The 26,574-nt window shown below is 49.2% G+C and overlaps 2 protein-coding genes across 4 annotated transcripts in view; one reads left to right on the top strand and one right to left on the bottom strand.

Annotated features, from left to right (window-relative positions):
- LOC134983868 (zinc finger protein 585A-like) overlaps nt 1-26,574 on the top strand; it is a 152,780-nt gene that overhangs the window by 54,490 nt on the left and 71,716 nt on the right. The window lies entirely within an intron of this gene.
- LOC134983859 (oocyte zinc finger protein XlCOF6-like) overlaps nt 1-26,574 on the bottom strand; it is a 50,167-nt gene that overhangs the window by 21,181 nt on the left and 2,412 nt on the right. The gene's annotated exons all lie outside the window — the stretch shown is intronic.

Here is a 26,574-nt window from a genome sequence, read left to right as displayed (position 1 = left end):
TACTGACAGATCCCCTCACCTACCCGGTCATGTCCCTGTATTATAACTATAGATATAAGTGACGTCACTGTGACACTCCCAGATCCCCTCACCTCCCCAGTCATGTCCCTGTATTATTACTATAGATATAAGTGATGTCACTGTGATGCTCCCAGATCCCCTCAACTCCCCAGTCATGTCCCTGTATTATTACTGTAGATAGGGCTAACAGACCAGGGTGACATAGAAGCGGAAGACTGAGTGCGGATAAGAGGGTTAGGAGGACAATTGGCTGGGGTTTGCGAAGAAGTGGGCCTTGAGAGCCCATTTGAAGTTTTGTAGAGAGGTGGAGAGTGAGATGGGGAGAGCACGTGCAAAAATAGGTAGGACTGGGAGGAGGTAATCAGTTGACAGGATAAGGCCCCCAATTCTGAGACACACCTAGCAGAAGCCAGGGCCAGTAACATCACCGTCTTCCACGTGAGGTACTTGTCTTCTACCATCACCAGAGGTTCAAACCAGGAGGACTGTAGAAAACGTAACATAACATCTAGATCCCAAGGTGCCATAGGGGGCACAAATGGAGGTTGTATATGAAGCACCCCTTGCAAGAAGGTCTGAATTTCTGGCAAGAGAGACAACTTCTTCTTGAAGAAGATGGAAAGAACTGAAATATGGACCTTAATGGATCCCAGACATAAGCCCTTATCCACTCCAGCCTGCAGGAAACACAGGAACCTTCCTAAGTGGAATTCCGAAGAGGGATATGTGCGTTCTTCGCACCAAGAGACATATCTCTGCAAGATATGATGATAGTGTTTTGACATCACAGGTTTTCTGGTTTGTACCATAGTGGCAATTACCTTTTTGGAAAGCCCTTTGTGAGCTAGGATGTTCCGCTCAACTTCCATGCCATCAAACTAAGCTGCCGGGTAGACGAACGGTCCGTGTTGAAGAAGAAGATCCCTTCTTAGTGGTAGAGGCCAAGGTGTCACGATCCGGGTATCTGGACGCCATTACTTACCCTTCAGATGCCTCCTAAGGCTGGCTCAGCGTTCCAGGACCGGATTACGCTGTTCCTGAGTTTCCACATGCAGAATGTCAGAGTGGTGATTTCATCAGCCGCGCCTCCGCTGTGCCCGCGTGGTTAAATGTGCGCTTGTCAGTCTGGCGTCTCCTGTGCCGGCGTCGCCATTACAGTTTCAATTCTCACATGGATTACAAACCAAACTTCCCTCCAAGTGTCTGCATGGGCGCAGCCATCTTGGATTTTGTCATCTGATCATTTCCACCAATCTGCTGTCTGTATTGTTGATTTGCATAATTGCCTAGCCAACCCCTTCCTTGCTGCAGGTATAAATAAGCTGTGCCTGAGCAAGGAAGGCGTCAGTGCTTTGGTTGTCTAACCTAGTTCCAGTTTGTCTCTCTCCTGTGGTTGTCTTCCAGGTTCCAGCTCCTGTCTCCAGTGTCTGCTATAGAGACCCGCACCAGCATTCCATCTGCGGTGTAGCCTGACTCTCCGATCCATTCTGGACTCACCTGTTTCCAGCTAAAACAATCACCTGCTTCCAGCCCAGCTTCCAGCAGTGTACAGCTTCTCTTAAAGGGCCGGTGTCCTTTCTGCAGTTTACCACTCTCCACCGGTATTATTATTTCACCGCTCTCAAACTCCAAACTTCATTATCAATCACCTGCTTCCAGCCCAGCTACCAGCAGTGTACAGCTTCTCTTAAAGGGCCGGTGTCCTTTCTGCAGTTTACCACTCTCCACCGGTATTATTATTTCACAGCTCTCAAACAATCACCTGCTTCCAGCCCAGCTTCCAGCAGTGTACAGCTTCTCTTAAAGGGCCGGTGTCCTTTTCTGCAGTTTACCACTCTCCACCGGTATTATTATTTCACCGCTCTCAAACTCCAAACTTCATTATTATTTCATCGCTCTCAAGTTCGTTTATTATTTAACTGGTCCCAGCCAGTATCCACTCCGTATCAACAACAGTCTGGTTCCAGCCAGTATCCACAGCAGCCGTTTTATCTTCAGCAGCCCAGCCTTTCCTGGAACACCGGCTGGTACGATCCTGGGTTCTCTCCATTGCTACAGTCAGGCCTGGAAAGGACTTTCCAACTAGAAGATTATAAGAACTGTCTCACACTACCAGTGCCTGTGGCCCTTGCCACCCTGTAGTACCCAGGAATTGTATTTATCCTCTGTTGACTTTTATGTTTCCTTTTACTGCTGCTGTGTTACGGAGTTTGTCATAATAAACATCATTGACTTTTATCCTGGTTGTCGTGGTCACGCCTTCGGGCAGTTATTCTACATGTTACTTACATGTCTAGGGGTCTGATACAACCTCCCAGTTTCCGTTACATCTCAGCCCCTACAACTGAGGCTGCCTCCCGTCAGCTCAGGCCCTCAGTTGTGACAGTAAGAGGGAAAAGGGGCCCTAATTTGCACACCTTAATTAGGTAGTGAGGTGCTACTCTGCCTGAGACTTAGTAAAGTGTACAGAGGGAAAAAGGTAGCAGGTGCACAATCTCACTAGCTCAACCTGTAGTAACCAGAGGCATTTAGCATATTCCTGGCCAGGGCTATGAGCTTACCCACCGCATCAAGGTAGCCTCTCATTGGGTAAGTCCCTAACACTAACTATAGGGGTTCAGGTCCGGGGGGCAGGACACCCCAGAGCCACCCAGCCAGACAACCCCAGGGCATCGCAGGAGTGATAAAATATAGGGTTAAAGAGGTAGGAGCAGCTGTTGCTGCATGTGTGAATAATGTGAGGATTAAAAGAAAATTATGTGAAGGTGTTACATATATATAAAACAAACTATAAGGGCCATGGAGTGATGAAATAGTGTTAAATTGCGATGCCCCAGGGGTACCCAGCCACGGCAGGCACAGGGAGCCCCGCACCCCAGAGAATTCCCCCCATTATGGAATGCCATAGTAAAATGTAAGAGTCTTACCTCAGTGTGCTCATTCCAAATGTAATGGCTATAGTGTTGGACTTTTTAAAATCAGAGGGGTGGGTGGGGCAGGGTGCTAAATTAGGATGAAGGTGTCTCCTACCTTCAGAAATGTATGAATACATCAGTTATAGAGGGAAAAGGGGCCCTAATTTGCACACCTTAATTAGGTAGTGAGGTGCTACTCTGCCTGAGACTTAGTAAAGTGTACAGAGGGAAAAAGGTAGCAGGTGCACAATCTCACTAGCTCAACCTGTAGTAACCAGAGGCATTTAGCATATTCCTGGCCAGGGCTATGAGCTTACCCACCGCATCAAGGTAGCCTCTCATTGGGTAAGTCCCTAACACTAACTATAGGGGTTCAGGTCCGGGGGGCAGGACACCCCAGAGCCACCCAGCCAGACAACCCCAGGGCATCGCAGGAGTGATAAAATATAGGGTTAAAGAGGTAGGAGCAGCTGTTGCTGCATGTGTGAATAATGTGAGGATTAAAAGAAAATTATGTGAAGGTGTTACATATATATAAAACAAACTATAAGGGCCATGGAGTGATGAAATAGTGTTAAATTGCGATGCCCCAGGGGTACCCAGCCACGGCAGGCACAGGGAGCCCCGCACCCCAGAGAATTCCCCCCATTATGGAATGCCATAGTAAAATGTAAGAGTCTTACCTCAGTGTGCTCATTCCAAATGTAATGGCTATAGTGTTGGACTTTTTAAAATCAGAGGGGTGGGTGGGGCAGGGTGCTAAATTAGGATGAAGGTGTCTCCTACCTTCAGAAATGTATGAATACATCAGTTATAGAGGGAAAAGGGGCCCTAATTTGCACACCTTAATTAGGTAGTGAGGTGCTACTCTGCCTGAGACTTAGTAAAGTGTACAGAGGGAAAAAGGTAGCAGGTGCACAATCTCACTAGCTCAACCTGTAGTAACCAGAGGCATTTAGCATATTCCTGGCCAGGGCTATGAGCTTACCCACCGCATCAAGGTAGCCTCTCATTGGGTAAGTCCCTAACACTAACTATAGGGGTTCAGGTCCGGGGGGCAGGACACCCCAGAGCCACCCAGCCAGACAACCCCAGGGCATCGCAGGAGTGATAAAATATAGGGTTAAAGAGGTAGGAGCAGCTGTTGCTGCATGTGTGAATAATGTGAGGATTAAAAGAAAATTATGTGAAGGTGTTACATATATATAAAACAAACTATAAGGGCCATGGAGTGATGAAATAGTGTTAAATTGCGATGCCCCAGGGGTACCCAGCCACGGCAGGCACAGGGAGCCCCGCACCCCAGAGAATTCCCCCCATTATGGAATGCCATAGTAAAATGTAAGAGTCTTACCTCAGTGTGCTCATTCCAAATGTAATGGCTATAGTGTTGGACTTTTTAAAATCAGAGGGGTGGGTGGGGCAGGGTGCTAAATTAGGATGAAGGTGTCTCCTACCTTCAGAAATGTATGAATACATCAGTTATAGAGGGAAAAGGGGCCCTAATTTGCACACCTTAATTAGGTAGTGAGGTGCTACTCTGCCTGAGACTTAGTAAAGTGTACAGAGGGAAAAAGGTAGCAGGTGCACAATCTCACTAGCTCAACCTGTAGTAACCAGAGGCATTTAGCATATTCCTGGCCAGGGCTATGAGCTTACCCACCGCATCAAGGTAGCCTCTCATTGGGTAAGTCCCTAACACTAACTATAGGGGTTCAGGTCCGGGGGGCAGGACACCCCAGAGCCACCCAGCCAGACAACCCCAGGGCATCGCAGGAGTGATAAAATATAGGGTTAAAGAGGTAGGAGCAGCTGTTGCTGCATGTGTGAATAATGTGAGGATTAAAAGAAAATTATGTGAAGGTGTTACATATATATAAAACAAACTATAAGGGCCATGGAGTGATGAAATAGTGTTAAATTGCGATGCCCCAGGGGTACCCAGCCACGGCAGGCACAGGGAGCCCCGCACCCCAGAGAATTCCCCCCATTATGGAATGCCATAGTAAAATGTAAGAGTCTTACCTCAGTGTGCTCATTCCAAATGTAATGGCTATAGTGTTGGACTTTTTAAAATCAGAGGGGTGGGTGGGGCAGGGTGCTAAATTAGGATGAAGGTGTCTCCTACCTTCAGAAATGTATGAATACATCAGTTATAGAGGGAAAAGGGGCCCTAATTTGCACACCTTAATTAGGTAGTGAGGTGCTACTCTGCCTGAGACTTAGTAAAGTGTACAGAGGGAAAAAGGTAGCAGGTGCACAATCTCACTAGCTCAACCTGTAGTAACCAGAGGCATTTAGCATATTCCTGGCCATCTCAGGGTCCATCTCAGACCCTACAACTGAGGCTGCCTCCCGTCAGCTCAGGCCCTCAGTTGTGACAGTAAGCACTGACCAAATGAATCCAGCCGGAGACCAGGATCAAGCGGCCAGGCCGATGCAAGAACTGGCAGCCCGACTTGAACATCAGGAGGCTGCACAGGGCCACATCATCCGCTGTCTCCAGGATCTCTCTACACGGCTGGATGGGATTCAAACGACCCTCCGTGGACCTGGCACGTCCGGTGCATCCACTACAGTGACACCAGCTGTAACCCCACCCACCTTACCCATTTCCAGTCCACATCTTCATCTTCCAACGCCAGCAAAATTTGATGGATCTCCAAGGTTCTGCAGGGGATTTCTCAATCAATGTGAAATCCACTTTGAGCTTCTACCTGGCAATTTCTTCAGTGACCGTACCAAAATTGCCTATATCATCTCCCTTCTCAGTGGCTCAGCCCTTGACTGGGCATCACCTTTATGGGAGAAGTCTGATCCCCTGCTATCCTCCTATACTGACTTTGTAGCTACATTCAGGCGCATCTTCAACGAGCCAGGCCGGGTAACATCTGCTTCATCTGAGATTCTCCGTTTACGCCAGGAAACACGTACTGTGGGACAGTATCTTATACAGTTTAAAATCCTGGCATCCGAACTGGCATGGAACGACGAGGCCCTGTATGCTGCATTCTGGCATGGCTTATCTGAACGCATCAAGGATGAGTTAGCTACCAGAGACTTGCCCTCTAAGTTGGATGAGCTAATTTCTCTTTGCACGAAGGTTGATCTACGTTTCAGAGAGAGAGCAACCGAGCGAGGAAGATCATCTACTCCTAAATCTTCTGCTCCTCCTCCTCGTCAACCATCTCCATCCAAGGATGAGCCTATGCAAATTAGTCGTTCCCGTCTATCTCCCGCTGAGCGCCGAAGACGTCTCTCTGAGTCTCTCTGTCTCTACTGTGCAGCTCCGTCGCACACTACCAATGCCTGTCCCAAACGTCCGGGAAACTCCAGATCCTAGCTCGCCAAGGAGAGGGCCGGCTAGGAGTAATGATCTCCTCTCCATCTCCTCATGACTGTAACCTCCCAGTGTCGCTCCAAATTGCTCAACGTTACAGGAACGTCATTGCCCTCCTTGATTCCGGAGCAGCTGGGAATTTCATAACCGAAGCTTATGTTAAACGGTGGTCCCTACCCACCGAGAGACTGTCCTCGTCCATCTCTTTGACTGCCGTGGATGGCAGCAAGATTTTTGACGCAGTCATTTCCTTAAGGACTCTTCCAGTTCGTCTGAGAGTGGGAGTTCTTCATTCTGAGTATATTTCTTTTTTAGTGATTCCAAGAGCCACACATCCAGTGGTTTTAGGCCTTCCATGGCTCCGTCTCCACAACCCATCAATTGACTGGACGACTACGCAAATACTGGCATGGGGTCCCTCCTGTGCTGAGACTTGTTTAGCCAAAGTTCTTCCTGTTTGTTCTTCCTTCCCCAGGTCATCTGATGTTCCGCCTCCTCCATATCAAGACTTCACGGATGTGTTCAGTAAAGCCTCTGCTGATATCCTTCCTCCTCATAGAGAATGGGACTGCCCAATCGACCTCATTCCAGGGAAGGTTCCACCGCGAGGCCGAACTTATCCGTTGTCTCTGCCTGAGACACACTCCATGGAAGAGTACATCAAAGAGAACCTGGCGAAGGGTTTCATCCGACCATCTTCTTCTCCAGCCGGCGCAGGCTTCTTCTTCGTTAAGAAGAAAGACAGTGGTCTGCGTCCGTGCATCGACTACAGAGGTCTGAACGACATTACCGTCAAGAACCGATATCCTTTACCCCTGATTACCGAGCTCTTTGATAGAGTTAGTGGTGCAACCATTTTCACAAAGCTGGACTTGAGGGGTGCCTACAATCTCATCCGAATCCATGAGGGTGACGAGTGGAAGACCGCCTTTAACACCCGTGACGGACATTATGAGTACCTCGTCATGCCCTTCGGATTGAGCAACGCTCCAGCAGTCTTCCAGCACTTCGTGAATGAGATCTTCAGGGACATCTTGTACCGCCATGTCGTGGTTTATCTAGATGACATCCTCATCTTTGCTAATAATCTCGAAGATCATCGTTTCTGGGTAAAAGAGGTTCTTTCCCATCTCCGTGTCAATCACCTCTATTGTAAATTGGAGAAGTGTGTGTTTGAAGTTAAAACCATTCCGTTTCTAGGTTACATTGTGTCCGGTTCCGGACTAGAGATGGATCCTGAGAAACTCCAAGCAATCCAGAATTGGCATATACCCTTAAGCCTCAAAAGGGGTCCAGAGGTTCTTAGGGTTCGCCAATTATTATAGAAAATTTATACGAGACTTTTCCACCATTGTGGCGCCTATCACTGCATTAACCAAGAAAGGTGCTAATCCGTCCAAGTGGTCCGAGGAAGCTACACAGGCCTTTCACCTTCTGAAGCAACGGTTCATCTCTGCACCAGTTCTGAAACAGCCCGACACCGACTCTCCTTTTATCTTAGAGGTAGATGCCTCCTCCGTTGGAGTAGGAGCAGTGTTATCCCAGAGGGCCAAAGATGGACATCTACATCCTTGCAGTTTCTTCTCCCGGAAGTTCTCCCCAGCTGAGCGCAACTATGCCATTGGCGATCAGGAGTTGCTAGCCATCAAGCTCTCTCTGGAGGAGTGGAGATACCTGTTGGAGGGAGCTTCCCACTCAATCACCATACTTACCGACCACAAAAATCTTTTATATCTCAAAGGCGCACAATGTCTGAATCCTCGTCAGGCCAGATGGGCACTTTTCTTCTCTAGGTTTGACTTTAAACTCCAGTTCTGTCCGGGTTCTCAGAATCGTAAGGCCGATGCCCTTTCCCGCTCATGGGAGCAAGAAAATGAGTCCGAGTCTGCAGACAAGCATCCTATTATTAATCCGTTGGCATTCTCCACGGTAGGGATGGACTCTACGCCTCCACCAGGGAAAAGTTTTGTTAAGCCAGTTCTAAGGAAGAAGCTCATGCATTGGGCCCATGCTTCCCGTTTTGCTGGACATACAGGCATTCAGAAAACCCTTGAATTTATTTCTAGGTCCTACTGGTGGCCAACTCTGAAGAAGGACGTTATGGAATTTATTGCCTCCTGCCCAAAGTGTGCCCAACACAAAGTCTCCCGCCAGTCGCCTGCAGGGCAACTGGTTCCATTATCTGTTCCCCGTCGACCATGGACCCATTTGTCGATGGACTTTGTTTCCGATCTACCTATCTGCAACAAGTTTAATACCATCTGGGTGGTAGTTGACCGGTTCACCAAGATGGCACATTTCATCCCTCTCACTGGTCTTCCGTCAGCTTCCAAGTTGGCTCAAGTGTTTATACAAGAGATCTTCCGACTTCACGGTCTTCCTGAAGAGATCATCTCGGATCGCGGAGTACAATTTGTAGCCAAATTTTGGCGAAGTTTGTGTCAAGCCCTCCAAGTCAAGTTAAAGTTTTCCACGGCTTACCATCCTCAGACCAATGGTCAAACCGAGAGGGTGAATCAGGACTTGGAGGCCTTCCTCCGTATATATCTGTCTTCCTCTCAAGATGACTGGGTTCAACTCCTTCCTTGGGCCGAATTCAGCCACAACAATCAATACCATTCCTCATCTTCTTCTACACCATTCTTCATTAATTATGGATTCCACCCTAAAGTCCCAGAATTCCAACCGCTTCCCGCAACTTCTGTTCCAGCAGTGGATGTCACCTTGCGTCAGTTTTCAAATAACTGGAGGAACGTCCGCGCAGCCCTGCTTAAAGCCTCATTCAGGTATAAGAAGTTTGCCGATAGGAAGCGTAGAGCGGTTCCTGCTCTCAAGGTGGGTGATCGTGTGTGGTTGTCCACGAAGAATTTGAGGTTGAGAGTTCCCAGCATGAAATTTGCACCTCGCTACATCGGACCCTTCAAGATTGAACAAGTCATCAATCCTGTTGCCTACAGGTTACAGTTACCATCCTTCTTGAAAATACCCAGGACATTTCATGTTTCTTTGTTGAAACCGCTGATCCTGAATCGGTTTCATTCCGCACTTCCTCCAGCTCCCAAAGTTCAGACTCAACGGGGAGTCGAGTACAAGGTGGCCAAGATTTTGGACTCACGTTTCCGTTACGGTCAGTTACAATACCTCATTGACTGGAAGGGCTATGGTCCTGAAGAACGCTCTTGGACCAATGCCTCAGACGTCCATGCTCCTGCCTTGGTCCGAAATTTCCACGCAAAGTTTCCTTTAAAGCCTAGGAAGTGTCCTGGGGCCACTCCTAAAGGGGGGGGGGGGTGCTGTCACGATCCGGGTATCTGGACACCATTACTTACCCTTCAGATGCCTCCTAAGGCTGGCTCAGCGTTCCAGGACCGGATTCCGCTGTTCCTGAGTTTCCACATGCAGAATGTCAGAGTGGTGATTTCATCAGCAGCGGCCTCCGCTGTGCCCGCGTGGTTAAATGTGCGCTTGTGTCTGGCGTCTCCTGTCTCCTGTGGCCGGCGTCGCCATTACTGTTTCAATTCTCACATGGATTACAAACCAAACTTCCCTCAAAGTGTCTGCATGGGCGCAGCCATCTTGGATTTTGTCATCTGATCATTTCCACCAATCTGCTGTCTGTATTGTTGATTTGCATAATTGCCTAGCCAACCCCTTCCTTGCTGCAGGTATAAATAAGCTGTGCCTGAGCAAGGAAGGCGTCAGTGCTTTGCTTGTCTAACCTAGTTCCAGTTTGTCTCTCTCCTGTGGTTGTCTTCCAGGTTCCAGCTCCTGTCTCCAGACTTCTGCTATAGAGACCCGCACCAGCATTCCATCTGCGGTGTAGCCTGACTCTCCGATCCATTCTGGACTCACCTGTTTCCAGCTAAAACAATCACCTGCTTCCAGCCCAGCTTCCAGCAGTGTACAGCTTCTCTTAAAGGGCCGGTGTCCTTTTCTGCAGTTTACCACTCTGCACCTGTATTATTATTTCACCGCTCTCAAACAATCACCTGCTTCCAGCCCAGCTTCCAGCAGTGTACAGCTTCTCTTAAAGGGCCGGTGTCCTTTTCTGCAGTTTACCACTCTCCACCGGTATTATTATTTCACCGCTCTCAAACTCCAAACTTCATTATTATTTCATCGCTCTCAAGTTCGTTTATTATTTAACTGGTCCCAGCCAGTATCCACTCCGTATCAACAACAGTCTGGTTCCAGCCAGTATCCACAGCAGCCGTTTTATCTTCAGCAGCCCAGCCTTTCCTGGAACACCGGCTGGTACGATCCTGGGTTCTCTCCATTGCTACAGTCAGGCCTGGTAAGGACTTTCCAACTAGAAGATTATAAGAACTGTCTCACACTACCAGTGCCTGTGGCCCTTGCCACCCTGTAGTACCCAGGAATTGTATTTATCCTCTGTTGACTTTTATGTTTCCTTTTACTGCTGCTGTGTTACGGAGTTTGTCATAATAAACATAATTGACTTTTATCCTGGTTGTCGCGGTCACGCCTTCGGGCAGTTATTCTACATGTTACTTACATGTCTAGGGGTCTGATACAACCTCCCAGGTTCCGTTACATCTCAGCCCCTACAACTGAGGCTGCCTCCCGTCAGCTCAGGCCCTCAGTTGTGACACAAGGGTCCTGAACAGACATGTCCAGAAGAGCCGTGTTCCATGCTCTTCAGGACCAATCCAGGGCAATCAAGATTGCTTCAGCTCTTTGATGTCTGATCCGCTTGAGGAAACAGGTAGACCAGCTGGTAAGGCCAAAGCGAAGTCAGCGCATACACTGCATTCGCCTGAGGGTCCATGGTCCGTGAGCAATAGCAGCAAACCTTCTTGTTGAGCTGAGAGGCCATCAAGTCGATCTGTGGGCAACCCCACCTGTGGATGTTCAGTTGGAACACCTGCGGGTGTAGTCCCCACTCCCTCAGGTGGAGGTCGTGGCGGCTTAGGAGGTCCGCCTCCCAGTTCTCCACTCCCGGAATGAAGATTGCGGACAGCGCTCTTGCATGTTTTCTGCCCAGAGGAGTATTCTTGACACTTCTCGCATGCCTGCCCTGCTTTTTGTCCCTCCTTGTCGATTGATGTACGCCACTGCCAAAGCGTTGTCCGACTGCACCTGGATTGCCTGTTGCCTTAGTAGAGGAGACGCCTGAAGCAGAGACGTTCTGGATAGCCCGAAGTTCCACAATGTTGATTGGAAGCAGGGCCTCCTGGGCAGACCACCTGCCCTGGAACTGTGCCCCTTGGGTGACAGCTCCCCATCCTCATAGACTTGCATCTGTTGTGAGGAGGATCCAGTCCTGAATCCCAAAGTTCCAGCCTTCCAAGAGGTTGGAAGACTGTGTCCACCACAGGAGTGAAATCCTGGCCTGGGGTGACAGCCGAATCATCCGGTGCACCTGAAGATGGGAACCGGACCATTTATTCAGGATGTCCAATTGGAAGGGTCTTGCATGGAACCTTCCGTACTGTATCGCCTCGTAGGAGGCCACCATCTTTACCAACAATTTTATGCAAAGATCAACGGACACTCGAGCAGGTCTGAAGACCATGCATACCATTTCTTGGAGTGCTCTCGCCTTGTCAACTGGGAGGAATACTTTCTATGCTACAGTATCCAGTAGCATGCCCAGAAACAGGAGCCGCGGAGACGGTTCCAGGTGGGACTTCTGTAGATTAAGGATCCACCCGTGGTGAGACAGGCATTGGATAGTGCGATCTATGTGGAGTAATAGAAGCTCCCTTGATCTTGCTTTTATCAGGAGATCGTCCAGGTATGGGATCACATTGACCCCATGGACCCTGAGCTGAAACATCATTTCCACCATCACCTTCGTGAACACCCTTGGAGCTGTAGACAGGCCGAAGGGTAATGCCTAAAATTGGTAATGATCGTTCAGCAGGGCAAACCTCAGAAAGGCCTGATGAGATGACCAAATTGGGACATGTAGATAAGCATCCTTGATTTCCAGGGATACTAGGAACTCCTGTGGTTCCAGGCCTGCGATCACTGCCCTCAGAGATTCAGTCTTGAATCTGAAAACCTTCAGGTAAGGATTCAAGGACTTCAGATTCAGAATGGATCTCACAGACCCATCTGTTTTCGGTACTACAGACTGTAGTAACCCTGTCCTTGTTGCAACAGTGGTACTGGGACAATGACCTGGGACTGTACCAACTTCTCTATGGCCAGTAGTAGAGTACCACGCATACTTTCCAAAACTGGTAAGCCTGATTTGAAAAATCGTTGGGGAGGAGAACCGTCGAACTCCAGCTTGTAGCCCTGAGAGATAAGGTCCCTTACCCAAGCATCTTGGCAAGAACCGTCCCAGATGTGGCTGAAGTGACGTAACCGAGCTCCCACCACGAGATCCCCCTGGGGTGGGTGTGCACCGTCATGCTGAAGTGTTTGCGGGAGCAGAACTGGTATTCTGGTTCTGAGACCCAGCAACTGCTGGTTTTATAGGTTTTGCCCTAGAGCCTCTCGCTGCATTGGAGGCTCCTCTGGTTCTGGATCGAAATCTGGAGGACCGAAAGGACTGAGTAGATGGTCCCGTTTAGGAACGTCTAGCAGGAGGGGCACCCGAAGGGAGAAATGTGGATTTTCCGGCCGTAGCCTTCGAAATCCAGGTGTCCAGGTCACCTCCAAAGAGCCATTCACCTGTGAAGGAAAGAGATTACACATTACGGTTTGAGTCAGCATCAGCGATCCACTAACGTAACCATATGGCTCTGCGCGCAGACACAGCCATAGCCGTGGTTCTAGCACTAACAGTGCCAATCTCTTTTAAGGAGTCACAGAGGACTCTTGCCGTCTCCTGAATGAGAGTCAGTAAGGCAACAGTGTTGACTAAGGTCATATTACCCGAGAGACCTTCCCTTATTTGACTAACCCAGGAATGGATTGCATGTGTCATCCAGCAACCTGCAATGACTGGCAATTGTGCTACGCCTGCAGCAACGTAAATAGGATTTTAATACCTACCGGTGAATCCTTTTCTCTTAGTCCATAGAGGATGCTGGGGATGCTTCAAGAACCATGGGGTAGGAGACATGGACACACTATAACACTTTGATTGGGTGTGAACTGTCTCCTCCCTCTATGCCCCTCCTCCAGACTCCAGTTATAGGAACTGTGCCCAGGGAGACGGACATTTCGAGGAAAAGGATTTATTTAACGTTTTAAACTAAGGTGAGATACATACCAGCTCACACCACCAACACGCCGTACAACATGGCATTCAACAACAACGCATGCAACGGCATGATTAACAACAGTCACAGACTGACTGAACTCGGCACAACATGTGCGTAACTACAACCAATAACTGCAGATACCCTCTGCACTGGGACGGGTGCCCAGCATCCTCTACGGACTAAGAGACAAGGATTTACCGGTAGGTATTAAAATCCTATTTTCTCATACGTCCTAGAGGATGCTGGGGATGCTTCAAGATCCATGGGGTTTATACCAAAGCTCTAGAATGGGCGGGAGAGTGCGGATGACTCTGCAGCACCAATTGACCAAACAACAGGTCCCCCCCAGCCAGGGTATCAAACTTGTAGAACTTCACAAAGGTGTTTGATCCTGACCAAGTAGCATTTCAGCTGTAATGCCGAGACCCCTCAGGCAGCCGCCCAGGATGAGCCCACCTTCCTGGTAGAATGGGCTTTCACCGACTTCGGTAACGGCAATCCTGCCGTATAATGAGACTGCTGAATCATATTACAGATCCAGCGTGCAATAGTCTGCTTGGAAACAGGAGCCCCAATCTTGTTGGGAGCATACAGGACAAACAGAGACTCTGTTTTCCTAACTTGAGCTGTTCTGGCGACATAGATTTGCAAAGCTCTGACCAAGGCATCAGTAGCCACTGGAACCACAACAGGCTGGTTCACGTGAAACGAAGAAACCACCTTTGGCAAAAATTGCTGACGAGTTCTCAACTCCGCCCTATCAGAATGGAAGATTAAATAGGGACTTTTGTGCGACAAAGCAGCCAATTCAGATACCCGCCTTGCAGATGCCAAGGCCAACAGCATGGCTACTTTCCAAGTAAGGAATTTGAACTCAACCTTACGCAAAGGTTCAAACCAATGAGATTGCAGGAATTGCAACACCATGTTAAGATCCCATGGTGCCACTGGGGGTACAAAGGGAGGTTGTATGTGCAGTACGCCTTTCACAAAGGTCTGAACTTCTGGAAGGGAGGCCAACTCCTTCTGAAAGAAAATAGATAAGGCCAAAATTTGTACTTTAATGGAGCCTAGCTTTATGCCCTCATCCACACCTGCTTGCAAAAAATGGAGCAACCGCCCCAGCTGAAATTCCTCCGTAGGAGCCTTATTGGATTCACACCAAGACACATATTTTCTTCAAATACGCTGGTAATGCTTTGCCGTTACTTCTTTTCTAGCCTGAAGAAGTGTGGGAATGACTTCACTGGGAATACACTTTCGGGCTAGGATTTGGCGTTCAACCACCACGCCGTCAAACGCAGCTGTGGTAAGTCTTGATACACGCACGTCTCCTGTTGCAACAGGTCCTCATGAACAGGAAGAGGCCAGGGATCTTCTATGAGCAACTCCTGAAGCTCTGGATACCAGGCCCTTCTTGGCAAATCCGGAACAATGAGTATCGCCTGAACCCTTGTTCTTCTTATAATCTTTATCACCTTTGGAATGAGAGGAAGTGGAGGGAACACATATACTGACGGAAACACCCACTGTGTCACTAGGGCGTCCACCGCTATAGCTTGAGGGTCCCTTGACCTGGAACAATATCTCTGAAGTTTCTTGTTGAGGCGTGACACCATCATGTCTACTTGAGGAACTCCCCAATGACTTGTCACTTCTGCAAAGACCTTTCGATGAAGACCCCACTCTCCTGGCTGGAGATCGTGTCTGCTGAGGAAGTCTGCTTCCCAGTTGTGCACACCCGGAATGAAGACTGCTGACAGAGCGCTGGCATGTCTTTCCGCCAAGCGAAGAATCTTCGTGGCCTCGGCCATCGCTGCTCTGCTCCTTGTACTGCCCTGGCGGTTTATGTACGCCACTGCTGTCATGTTGTCTGACTGAATCAAGACAGGCAGACCTCGAAAATGTTCTGCTTGCAGTATGACGTTGTAAATGGCTCTTAATTCCAGAATGTTTATGTGTAGACAAAACTTCTTGGCTCGACCACATTCCCTGAAAGTTTCTTCCCTGTGTGACTGCTCCCCAGCCTCAGAGGCTTGCATCTGTGGTCACTAGGATCCAATCCTGAACCTGCGCCCCTCCAGAAGGTGAGGACTGTGCAGCCACCACAGAAGGGAGATTCTGGTCCTGGGAGATAGAATTATCTTCTGAAGCATGTCCAGGTGAGACCAGGACCATTGGTCCAACAGGGTTCAGTATGGTATGCCGGCAACCAGCATACCAGCACCGGGAGCCCGACTGCCGGCTTACCGACAGTGTGGCGAGCGCAAATGAGCGCCACGCTTTTTTATTCTCCGTCCAGGGGGGTCGTGGACCCCACGAGGGAGAATAAGTGTTGGTATACAGGCTGTCGGGATTCCGGCGTCGGTATACTGTGCGCCGGGATCCCGTCAGTCGGCATACTGAAGACCACCCGGTCCAACAGGTTCCACTGAAACACCCTTGCATGGAACCTGCCATATACGGAATGGCCTCATAGGCCGCCACCATCTTCCCCAGCAACCAAGTGCATTGAAGAACTGACACTTTTGTTAGTTTCAGAAACTGTTTTACCATGTTCTGTAATTCGAGAGCTTTTTCCATTGGAAGAAAAACTGTCTGCAATTCTGTCCAGAATCATACCCAGAAATGAAAGTCGTGTCGTTGGATCCAACTGTTATTTTGGCAAATTTAGGAGCCACCCGTGTTGTTGCAGAATCGTCAGTGAAAGAGACACATTCTTCAACAGTTGCTCCTTGGACCTCGCCTTTATGAGGAGATCGTCCAAGTACAGGATAATTGTGATTGCCTGCTTGCGCAGGAGAACCATCATTTCCGCCATTACTTTGGTGAAAATCCTCGGAGCTGTGGACTGTTATGCACACCCGTGCCTGCAGGAAAGTACTGGTGTCAGAATTGTTATACACTCCAGTGTCTGCAGGAATGTACTGGTGTTTGAACTGTTATGCAAAACAAATGGACTCACAGACAAACTGGGGAATATGACATAACGTACACAGAAGGTGATAGGGTAACAAAATACACACAAAGTGAACAGAGAAGCCCAGAGGCTAAGGAACTGGGTATCTCCCTTGTATTAGAACTGCTCAGATGGAAAAAGCAAGATGTTGTGTTTTAATACGTAGAGAACCCGAAATTATGTTGCTAAGGGCAACAGCAAAACCCTAAAGGGTTACCAACGGGTGTGGCAGTAAACTCCTTGGTCAGAGATGGAATGATAGACACAAGGAGAGTCTCCACAATCCTAATTCTCACTTGCAGTGCACAGGTTTTAGCTTACTGCCACTAAACTGACCCCTGACACCTAGCACAGTGAGACAGGATTAGACAGGCAAGTCTTAGAATACAGCCGCAAACTTGCTAAGTTCACAGAGTAGTAACAGAACCCCAGCAAGCTAAACGACTGACTCCAGTCTTACTGCTAGGTCTGGATTGGCAGAGTGTAATACCAAATCCCCAGGCCTATTTGCAGTAAGCAACAAACAAATACAAAGCTACACAGTACTGGCTAACTTTCATGAACTGACTAACCAACAAAGATTCAGCAGCATCTGCTTACCCTGAAAAGAGGCCTTATAAAGCAGGTGCTGTCCACGCCCAACTCAGACCTCACAGACTGTGAGCACAAAAACCAGCACCGGATCCCCTGCCGTGCACAGAGCCTATAACCACTGCACAGCAAAAGACCCGAACCGGAGTATCAGCTGCGCTCAGGTTACTCCACTAGCACTTGTCTCCCGGATGCCATGACGACGTGGCAGCACAGGGCAGGAGACCCTAACAGTACCCCCCCTCTGACGAGGGGTCAAAGAACCCCTACCACCGGGTTTATCAGGGAACTGCGAGAAGAAAGAGCGTATCAGTCTGGGGGCATGAAGATCACAACTGCGCACCCACGACCGCTCCTCCGGGCCATACCCCTTCCAGTGCACCAAAAATGACAGCCGACCCCAAACCACCTTGGAGTCAAGAATCCTTTCAACAACAAACTCCCTCTGGCCACGTATCAGAAGAGGGGAAGGTCTTCCACTGGAAGAAGGATTACTAATCGCCAGTTTTAAAAGGGAACAATGAAATGTTTTATTGATACCCAAAGAACGGGGCAGATCTAACTGAAATGCCACCGGATTGATAACCCTGGTGATCTTATAAGGGCCGATGAACCGGGGGCCTAACTTATGAGATGGCTGTCTCAACTTCAAATTCTTGGTAGACAACCAGACGAAGTCTCCTAATTTGAAGCTGCAGGGTCTTTTCCGCTTATCAAAAACCCTTTTGGTCACTAATGACACAGACACAAGGGCTTTCTTCACTTTCCGCCAAATACCTCTAAGGACCGAAACCACAGAGGAACCACCAGGCGTGGAGTCCAGGGGGTCAAAAGAATTGGCCTTAGGATGATGCCCATACACACAAAGGAAGGGAGAGATCCCTGTAGCAGAGTGAGCCGCGTTGTTATAGGCAAACTCCGCCATGGACAGATGAGCAACCCAGTCAGTCTGACACTTGGAGACATAACACCTGAGAAACTGTTCCAAGGACTGGTTCACCCTTTCAGTCTGCCCATTAGACTGCGGATGGTAGCCTGACGACAAGCTGACAGAAATCTGGAGATCGGAACAAAATGCCCTCCAGAATTTGGCCACAAACTGGGATCCGCGGTCAGAGACCACATCAAGTGGCAACCCGTGGAGACGCACAACATGCAGCATAAATAATTCAGACAGGCGTCTGGCTGATGGCAGCCCAACCAGTGGAACGAAGTGCGCCATCTTCGAAAACCTGTCAACGACAACCCAGATGGCTGTCATCCCCGAGGATTTGGGCAAGTCCACCACAAAATCCATTGAAATGTGGGTCCATGGCTTAGATGGGATAGAGAGTGGATGTAATGGGCCAACAGGAACCCCTCTAGGAGTCTTATTTCGGGCACAGATGTCACATGCCCGAACCCACTGATCCACATCCTTAGCCACCGAGGGCCACCACACCGCCCTAGATAGCAACTCCCGAGTTCTGGCAATACCCGGGTGACCTGCCGACTTCTTGGCATGGAATTCCAGGAACACTCGCTGTCTTAACCTAGGAGGCACAAACAAAAGACCTACCGGAAGGTCTGGAGGAGCCTGCTCCTGTGCTCTAAGGACTAATGATAAGAGGTCCTGGGTAATGCCCACTTTAATACATGATGGGGAAACAATGGGCAACGGCTCCTCGGTGGTCTCCTGGATTGGAGCAAAACTCTGCGAGAGCGCATCAGCCTTGATGTTTTTTGACCCAGGGCGATATGTTATCAAAAAATTAAAGCGAGCAAAAAACAAAGCCCATCGTGCCTGCCTGGAATTGAGACGCTTCGCTGACTCTAAATATGCCAGATTCTTATGGTCAGTGAGAATTGAGACCACAAACTTAGCCCCCTCAAGCCAGTGTCTCCACTCCTCGAGTGCATCCTTAATAGCCAAGAATTCCCGGTTACCCACGTCATAATTAATCTCGGCAGGCGAAAATTTACGGGAAAAGTAAGCACAGGGATGAAGGCGATTATCAGACACTCCCATCTGAGAAAGCACTGCCCCAATACCCATCTCAGAGGCATCCACCTCCACCACAAAAGGACGCTCTGGATCTGGGTGTCGCAGCACCTTGGCCGAAACAAATGCCCTTTTGAGACGGGCAAAAGCCGCTTTAGCCTCACAAGACCAGTGAGCAACATCCGCCCCTTTCTTAGTGAGTGCCACCAAGGACGCCACTATAGACGAAAATCCAGCGATAAATCGTCTATAAAAATTTGCAAAGCCCAGGAAACGCTGAAGCGCCTTCAAACTAGTGGGCTGCACCCAATCCAGGACTGCCTGTACCTTGGAACCCTCCATTTGGAAACCTTCTGGGGAGATAATATATCCTAGAAATGCGATTTGCTGAACTTCAAATTCGCACTTCTCCAGCTTCGCCCCAAGCCGGTGGTCTCTGAGTTTCTGGAGGACTAAGCGTACATGCTTCCGATGTTCCTCCAGGGAATGGGAGAAGATTAGGATGTCATCTAAGTATACAACTAAGAATCTATCCAAATATTCCCTGAGCACATCATTCATGAAATCCTGGAAGACTGCCGGGGCATTACAGAGCCCAAAAGGCATCACCAAATATTCATAATGCCCTGAGTGGGTATTAAAGGCAGTCTTCCATTAATCCCCCTCTCTTATTCGGATTAGATTGTACGCACCGCGTAGGTCAATCTTAGAAAAAATGGTGGCAGTACGAAGCTGGTCAAACAAGACCGAAATGAGAGGCAGTGGGTATGAGTTTTTAATCGTGATACGGTTCAATTCCCTGAAGTCGATGCAGGGTCGCAACGAACCGTCCTTTTTACCCACGAAGAAGAACCCCGACCCAACTGGAGACTGTAAAGGTCTGATAAATCCCTTAGCCAAGTTTTCCTGAATGTACTCTGCCATAGCCTGAGTCTCAGGACGTGACAGGGAGTACAACCTGCTCTTGGGAAGCTTAGCATTTGGCAACAAATCAATGGCACAGTCATAGGGGCGATGGGGAGGTAGTACCTCTGCAACTTTTTTGGAGAACACGTCCGCAAAATCTTCATAACACCCTGGCAATCCTGGCAAACTTAGCTGCGAGAGCCTGACTGGAAGGCTCAAGCAACTCCTGAAACAATCAGTACCCCAACTAAGAATCTCCCCAGAGACCCAGTCAAATTGAGGATTGTGGGCCCTTAACCAGGGTAACCCCAACACCAATGGGGCAAAAGTACAGACAGTCACATAAAAGGACAATTTTTCAGAGTGTGTGGCTCCAATAAACAAAGAAATCTGGCTAGTGCTAGAGGTAATTTTACCTTGGGATAATGGTTCCCCGTTTAACCCACAAATCTCAATTTCCGATGCCAAGGGTACTAAGGGAACAGAGTGTTTTAGGGCGAATTGGCGGTCCATAAAAACCCCGTCGGCCCCACTGTCCACAAAGGCCTCAGTCTTGACAGTTTGACCGAGGATCTTCAAGGTCACAGGAATGATAAAAGTCTTCTTGGGAAATTCTGACTTCTGGCCTGACAGGATATTTCCCATCACCCTCAGGCCCTGAAGTTTTCCAGCTTTTCTGGGCATGATACTACCACATGACCTTTATTCCCACAGTACAAACACAACCCCTGCTGTCTCCTCCGCGTCTTCTCACGCGAGGAGAGGCGGGTAGCCCCAATCTGCATAGGCTCCTCGGAAAATTCCTCAGAGTCTGAGGTTCCCTTGGGAAGGAAGGAAATCTCAGTCTCCCTTTCAAGCCTACGCTCTCTCAGCCGTCTATCCACCCGGATGGATAACTGCATGAGCTGATCCAAGCTATCAGGCAAGGGATATTGTACTAGTTGGTCCTTTATCTGGTTAGAAAGACCTCTTCGGTACTGGTGTCTCAGGGCTGGGTCATTCCACTGGGTATCATGGGCCAACCTCCGAAACTCCGTACAGTAAACCTCAACTGGCCTTCGCCCTTGCTTAAGGATCGAAATCTGAGCCTCGTCTGAGGCCGTCTTGTCAGGGTCATCATACAACATGCCCAGTGCCGTAAAAAAAACATCAACACTTTTAAGCGACGGACAGTCAGGCTGCAACCCATATGCCCAGACCTGTGGGTCTCCTTGTAGCAAGGAAATCACTATGCCCACCCGCTGAATCTCCGACCCAGAAGACTGAGGCCTAAGCCGGAAGTATAGCTTGCAGCTCTCCTTGAAACAAAAGAACTGCGAGCGATCTCCATAAAAACGATCCGGGAAATTTACTTTCGGCTCCTTAACCCCTGCAGGTGCTGCTGCTGCGGGAGCTCCGCCAGCAGCCTGGGAGGTGTGCATTTTAATGGACAAATCATTACATTGTCGAGTCAGGACCTGCACCTGATCGACCACCTGTTGCAACGTATTTTGAGGGGTATGCTCCATATTCCCACAAAATTTCAACAGGAGTATTAGGCTGCTGAATATGTTATGCACACCAGTGCCTGCAGGAAAGTACTGGTGTCAGAATTGTTATACACTCCAGTGTCTGCAGGAATGTACTGGTGTTTGAACTGTTATGCAAAACAAATGGACTCACAGACAAACTGGGGAATATGACATAACGTACACAGAAGGTGATAGGGTAACAAAATACACACAAAGTGAACAGAGAAGCCCAGAGGCTAAGGAACTGGGTATATCCCTTGTATTAGAACTGCTCAGATGGAAAAAGCAAGATGTTGTGTTTAATACGTAGAGAACCCGAAATGATGTTGCTAAGGGCAACAGCAAAACCCTAAAGGGTTACCAACGGGTGTGGCAGTAAACTCCTTGGTCAGAGATGGAATGATAGACACAAGGAGAGTCTCCACAATCCTAATTCTCACTTGCAGTGCACAGGTTTTAGCTTACTGCCACTAAACTGACCCCTGACACCTAGCACAGTGAGACAGGATTAGACAGGCAAGTCTTAGAATACAGCCGCAAACTTGCTAAATTCACAGAGTAGTAACAGAACCCCCGCAAGCTAAACGACTGACTCCAGTCTTACTGCTAGGTCTGGATTGGCAGAGTGTAATACCAAATCCCCAGGCCTATTTGCAGTAAGCAACAAACAAATACAAAGCTACACAGTACTGGCTAACTTTCATGAACTGACTAACCAACAAAGATTCAGCAGCATCTGCTTACCCTGAAAAGAGGCCTTATAAAGCAGGTGCTGTCCACGCCCCACTCAGACCTCACAGACTGTGAGCACAAAAACCAGCACCGGATCCCCTGCCGTGCACAGAGCCTATAACCACTGCACAGCAAAAGACCCGAACCGGAGTATCAGCTGCGCTCAGGTTACTCCACTAGCACTTGTCTCCCGGTTGCCATGACGACGTGGCAGCACAGGGCAGGAGACCCTAACATGGACAGACAAAATGACAACGTCTGAAATTGGTAATGACAATCCTGTACCGCAAATCTTAGGTAAGCCTGATGCGGAGGAAATATGGGGACATGCAAGTATGCATCCTTTAAGTCGACCGATACCATAAAATCCCCCTCTTCCAGCGTGGAGAACACTGCACGTAGAGATTCCATCTTGAATTTGAATTTCTTTAGAAAGAAATTGAGGGATTTTAGGTTCAGAATCGGTCTGACTGAGCCATCAGGCTTCAGGACCACGAAAAGGCTCGTATAAAACCCTTCCCCCCGCCGTGACAATCACTTGACTGTGTCACAACTTTAGTATTGCAGCGCTTACTATTTCCCTTTCTAGAAGAGATGCTGGTAAGGCCGACTTGAAAAATCGGTGAGGGGGCACGTCTTAAAACTCCAATTTGTACCCTTGGGTTACTATTTCGACTATCCAAGGGTCCAGGTCCGAGCGCACCCAGACCTGACTGAAAAGTTCGAGACGTGCCCCCACCAGTGCGGACTCCCTCAGAGGAGCCCCAGCGTCATGCGGTGGATTTGGCAGAAGCAGGGGAGGACTTCTGCTCTTGGAGAACTTACCACAGCTTGTGACCTTTTTCCCCTTCCTCTCGTAGCAAGGAAAGAAGATCCTCGTCCTTTCTTGTATTTATTGGGCCGAAAGGACTGCATTTGATAGTGAGGCGTTTTCTTTTGCTGTGCAGGAACCATGACTTATCCGCGGTAGCCGTAGATACCAGGTCAGTGAGGCCGTCGCCAAACAAGACCCTACCGTTAAATGGTAGAGACTCTATCGCCTTCTTAGAGTCAGCATCAGCTTTCCATTGATGAATCCACAACGCTCTCCTAGCTGAGACTGCCATGGCATTGGCCCTTGATCCCAAAAAGCCAATATCCCTCACAGCTTCCTTTAAATACGCTGCAGCATCCCTGATGTGACCCAAAGTCAAAAGCACGCTATACCTGTCCTGGGTATCTACCTCAGATGACAAGTTCTCTGCCCACCTTTCAATAGGGCTACTCACCCATGCCACAGCAACGGCAGACCTGAGCAGTGACCCTGTAGTGACATAAATGGATTTCAGGGTATTTTCCTGCTTACGATCCGCAGGATCCTTTAGGGCTGCCGTGTCAGGGGACGGAAGCGCCACCTTTTTGGATACACGCGATAAAGCTTTGTCTACAGTGGGGATTGACATCCACCTTTCCCTGTCCCCAGAGGGGAACGGATATGTCACTGGAATTCTTTTATGAACCTGTATCTTTTTGTCAGGATTTTCCCAAGCCTTTTCAAAAAGAGCGTTCAGTTCATGAGAGGGAGGAAACGTCACCTCAGGTTTCTTTCCTTTATACATACAGACCCTAGTATCAGGGACAGCAGGGTCCTCAGTGATATGTAACACGTCTTTTATCGCCACAATCATGTACTGAATGCTCTTAGCCAGCTTTGGATGTAATCTGGCATCACTATAGTCGACACTGGAATCAGAGTCCGTGTCGGTATCTGTCTCTGCTATCTGGGTAACTGCATGTTTCTGTGGGTTCACTACGGCTGGCCGGCGGTCGGGCTGCCGGCGCCCAGCATACCGGCGCCGGGAGCCCGACCGCCGGCTGACCGACAGTGTGGCGAGCGCAAATGAGCCCCTTGCGGGCTCGCTGCGCTCGCCACGCTACGGGCACGGTGGCGCGCTACGCGCGCCACACTATTTTATTCTCCCTCTATGGGGGTCGTGGACCCCCACGAGGGAAAATAAGTGTCGGTATGCCGGCGGTCGGGCTCCCGGCGCCGGTATACTGAGCGCCGGGAGCCCGACCGCCGGCATACAGAATGCCACCCGTTTCTGTGACCCCGAAGGGGACTGGGCCTGTGACAAAGCATCTTCCATGGATTTCCTCAATGTCTGGTTCTTAGACTCAGATTTATCAAATCTCTTAGTCAACTTAGTCACGTTTGCGTTTAAAACGCTCTCCATATATTCATCCAATCATCCGTCGGCGGTGCCGACACGGTCACTCTCACAGTATTTTCTGTCCCCACTCCAGCCTCCTCCTGGGAAAAGCATTCAGCCTCAGACATGTCGACACACACGTACCGACAGCCACAACCACACTGTGACTATAGGAGACAGACCCACAATAAAGCCTGTAAGAGAGACACAGAGAGCGTTCTGCCAGCTCACACCCAGCGCCTATCCCGGTACTGAGGCCAGTGACATGACTGCCCAGACCTGTTAGCGCTTTATATATATACAAATCTGCACCAATTTATTTGTGCCCCCCCCCCCCCCCCGTTTTGCACCCTGTTACTTGTACAGCCGTGTGGAGGACAGGGCCAGCGTCTCTGCAGCTTCTGAGAGAAAATGGCGCTGGTCAGAGGTATGTGGGCTAAGCCCCGCCCACTACATATCGCGCTTCAGTCCCGCTTAAAAATGTTTATACTGGCGGGGGACCCTTATCTAGTGCCTGGGGCACTGTTATAACTCAAGGCAGTCTGATTTGAGGTGTTCATGCTGCCCAGGGCGCCCCTCCTGCACCCTGCAGTGCTGTGTTATGTGTGGGAGCATGGCGCGCAGCGCGGAACCTCTTCTGCCGTCACTGAAGTCTTCTGATCTTCTCATACTCACCTGGCTTCTATCTTCTGGCTTTGTGAGGGGGTGACGGCGCGGCTCCGGGAACGAGCAGCTAGGTGTACCGTAGTGATCGAACCCTCTGGAGCTAATGGTGTCCAGTAGCCTAAGAAGCAGAGCCCTTGAACTCTTAAGAAGTAGGTCTGCTTCTCTCCCCTCAGTCCCACGATGCAGGGAGCCTGTAGCCAGCAGGTCTCCCTGAAAATAATTAACCTAACAAAAAGTATTTTCAGAGAAACTCAGGAGAGCTCCTCAGTGTGCATCCAGTCTCACTGGGCACAGAATCTAAACTGAAGTCTGGAGCAGGGGCATAGAGGGAGGAGCCAGTTCACAACCATTCAAAGTCTTGTAGTGTGCCCATGTCTCTTGCGGATGCCGTCTATACCCCATGGTTCTTGAAGCATCCCCAGCATCCTCTAGGACGTAGGAGAAAATAGATTTTAGAGTGGTCTCTATTTTCCTATCCGCCGGGTCCTTCACCGTAAGGGAGCCCGGAGCAGGGAGCACCGCCTTTTTAGAAAGGCGAGACACTGAGACGTCTACGGCTGGGGATTCTTCCCAGAATTTTCTGCCTTCAGGGGCAAAGGGGAAGGTATTCAGAAACCTTTTCGTCACCATGATATCTTTTATCTGGATTCTTCCAGGCTAGTTTAAATAAGTCATCCAATTCCGTGGAATCAGGGAATGTGACTTTTGGTTCCTTTTGAGGGAGGAAAAATGACTGCTGAGTACTTGCATCCCCCAGGGGGAGCTTTAACATCTCCCTAATAGCCAATACGAGGGGTTCAATACCCTGGATTGGGGTGGGATCCCCATCATCCTGTACATCATCATCATCAGTATCATATGATAGGAGTGCTGGTAGAGCAGGTTTCTGTGAAGCAGGCAGGGAGCGACGCTTAGCAGTAAGGCTAGCCACTGCTTGTTGCAGTTCTTGTGTCTTGTTTGCAGTTGCAGTGAGCTGAGATGACATATCAGACATTATAGTTGTTATAGCCCCCAACCAAGGGGGCTCCGCATTCTCCCCCACATTAGTATCAGCATGAGATGACTGACTACACTGCTCACATGATATTGAGCTGGATGTGCTAGGAGAGAACCTGGCATTACACACACTGCAAGACTTCTGTTTTACCATAGTGTAGTAGAAAACAGTACAATATACACACACAATACAGCCTGATATGATGTATGACAAGCCTGCCCTATTGCATGTGAGAGGAGACAGAGAAAAGAGGACTCCAGCGCACCCAATGGTGACCGGCCCCAGTGAGGCTGTCAGTGGTTGTTACATCTGTGTAACCACAGTGAGATTCTTTATAAAACCCCACAGGGGATTATTGTGCACAATGATAGCGGCTCCCCCCACCCCTATACCCGGTACCAGTGTATACAGGGGCAGTTCTGGAGGAGCTGTGGAGGCTGCTGCAGCTCATGCAGAGGAAGACGCCAATATGCCGCTGAGCCCGCTCTAATGTAGCTCCGCCCCCCGCCATGGCGCCGGAGCTACTGCTGTATATTTATACTGCCCATGTCTCCTTATCTATGTACAACCTCACATAAATGC

Source organism: Pseudophryne corroboree, assembly GCF_028390025.1.
Source record: "Pseudophryne corroboree isolate aPseCor3 chromosome 3 unlocalized genomic scaffold, aPseCor3.hap2 SUPER_3_unloc_27, whole genome shotgun sequence".
Classification (NCBI taxonomy): Eukaryota; Metazoa; Chordata; class Amphibia; order Anura; family Myobatrachidae; genus Pseudophryne; species Pseudophryne corroboree.
Note: the sequence above shows the minus strand (reverse complement) of the source record. Positions and strands in the feature narration are given on the sequence as shown.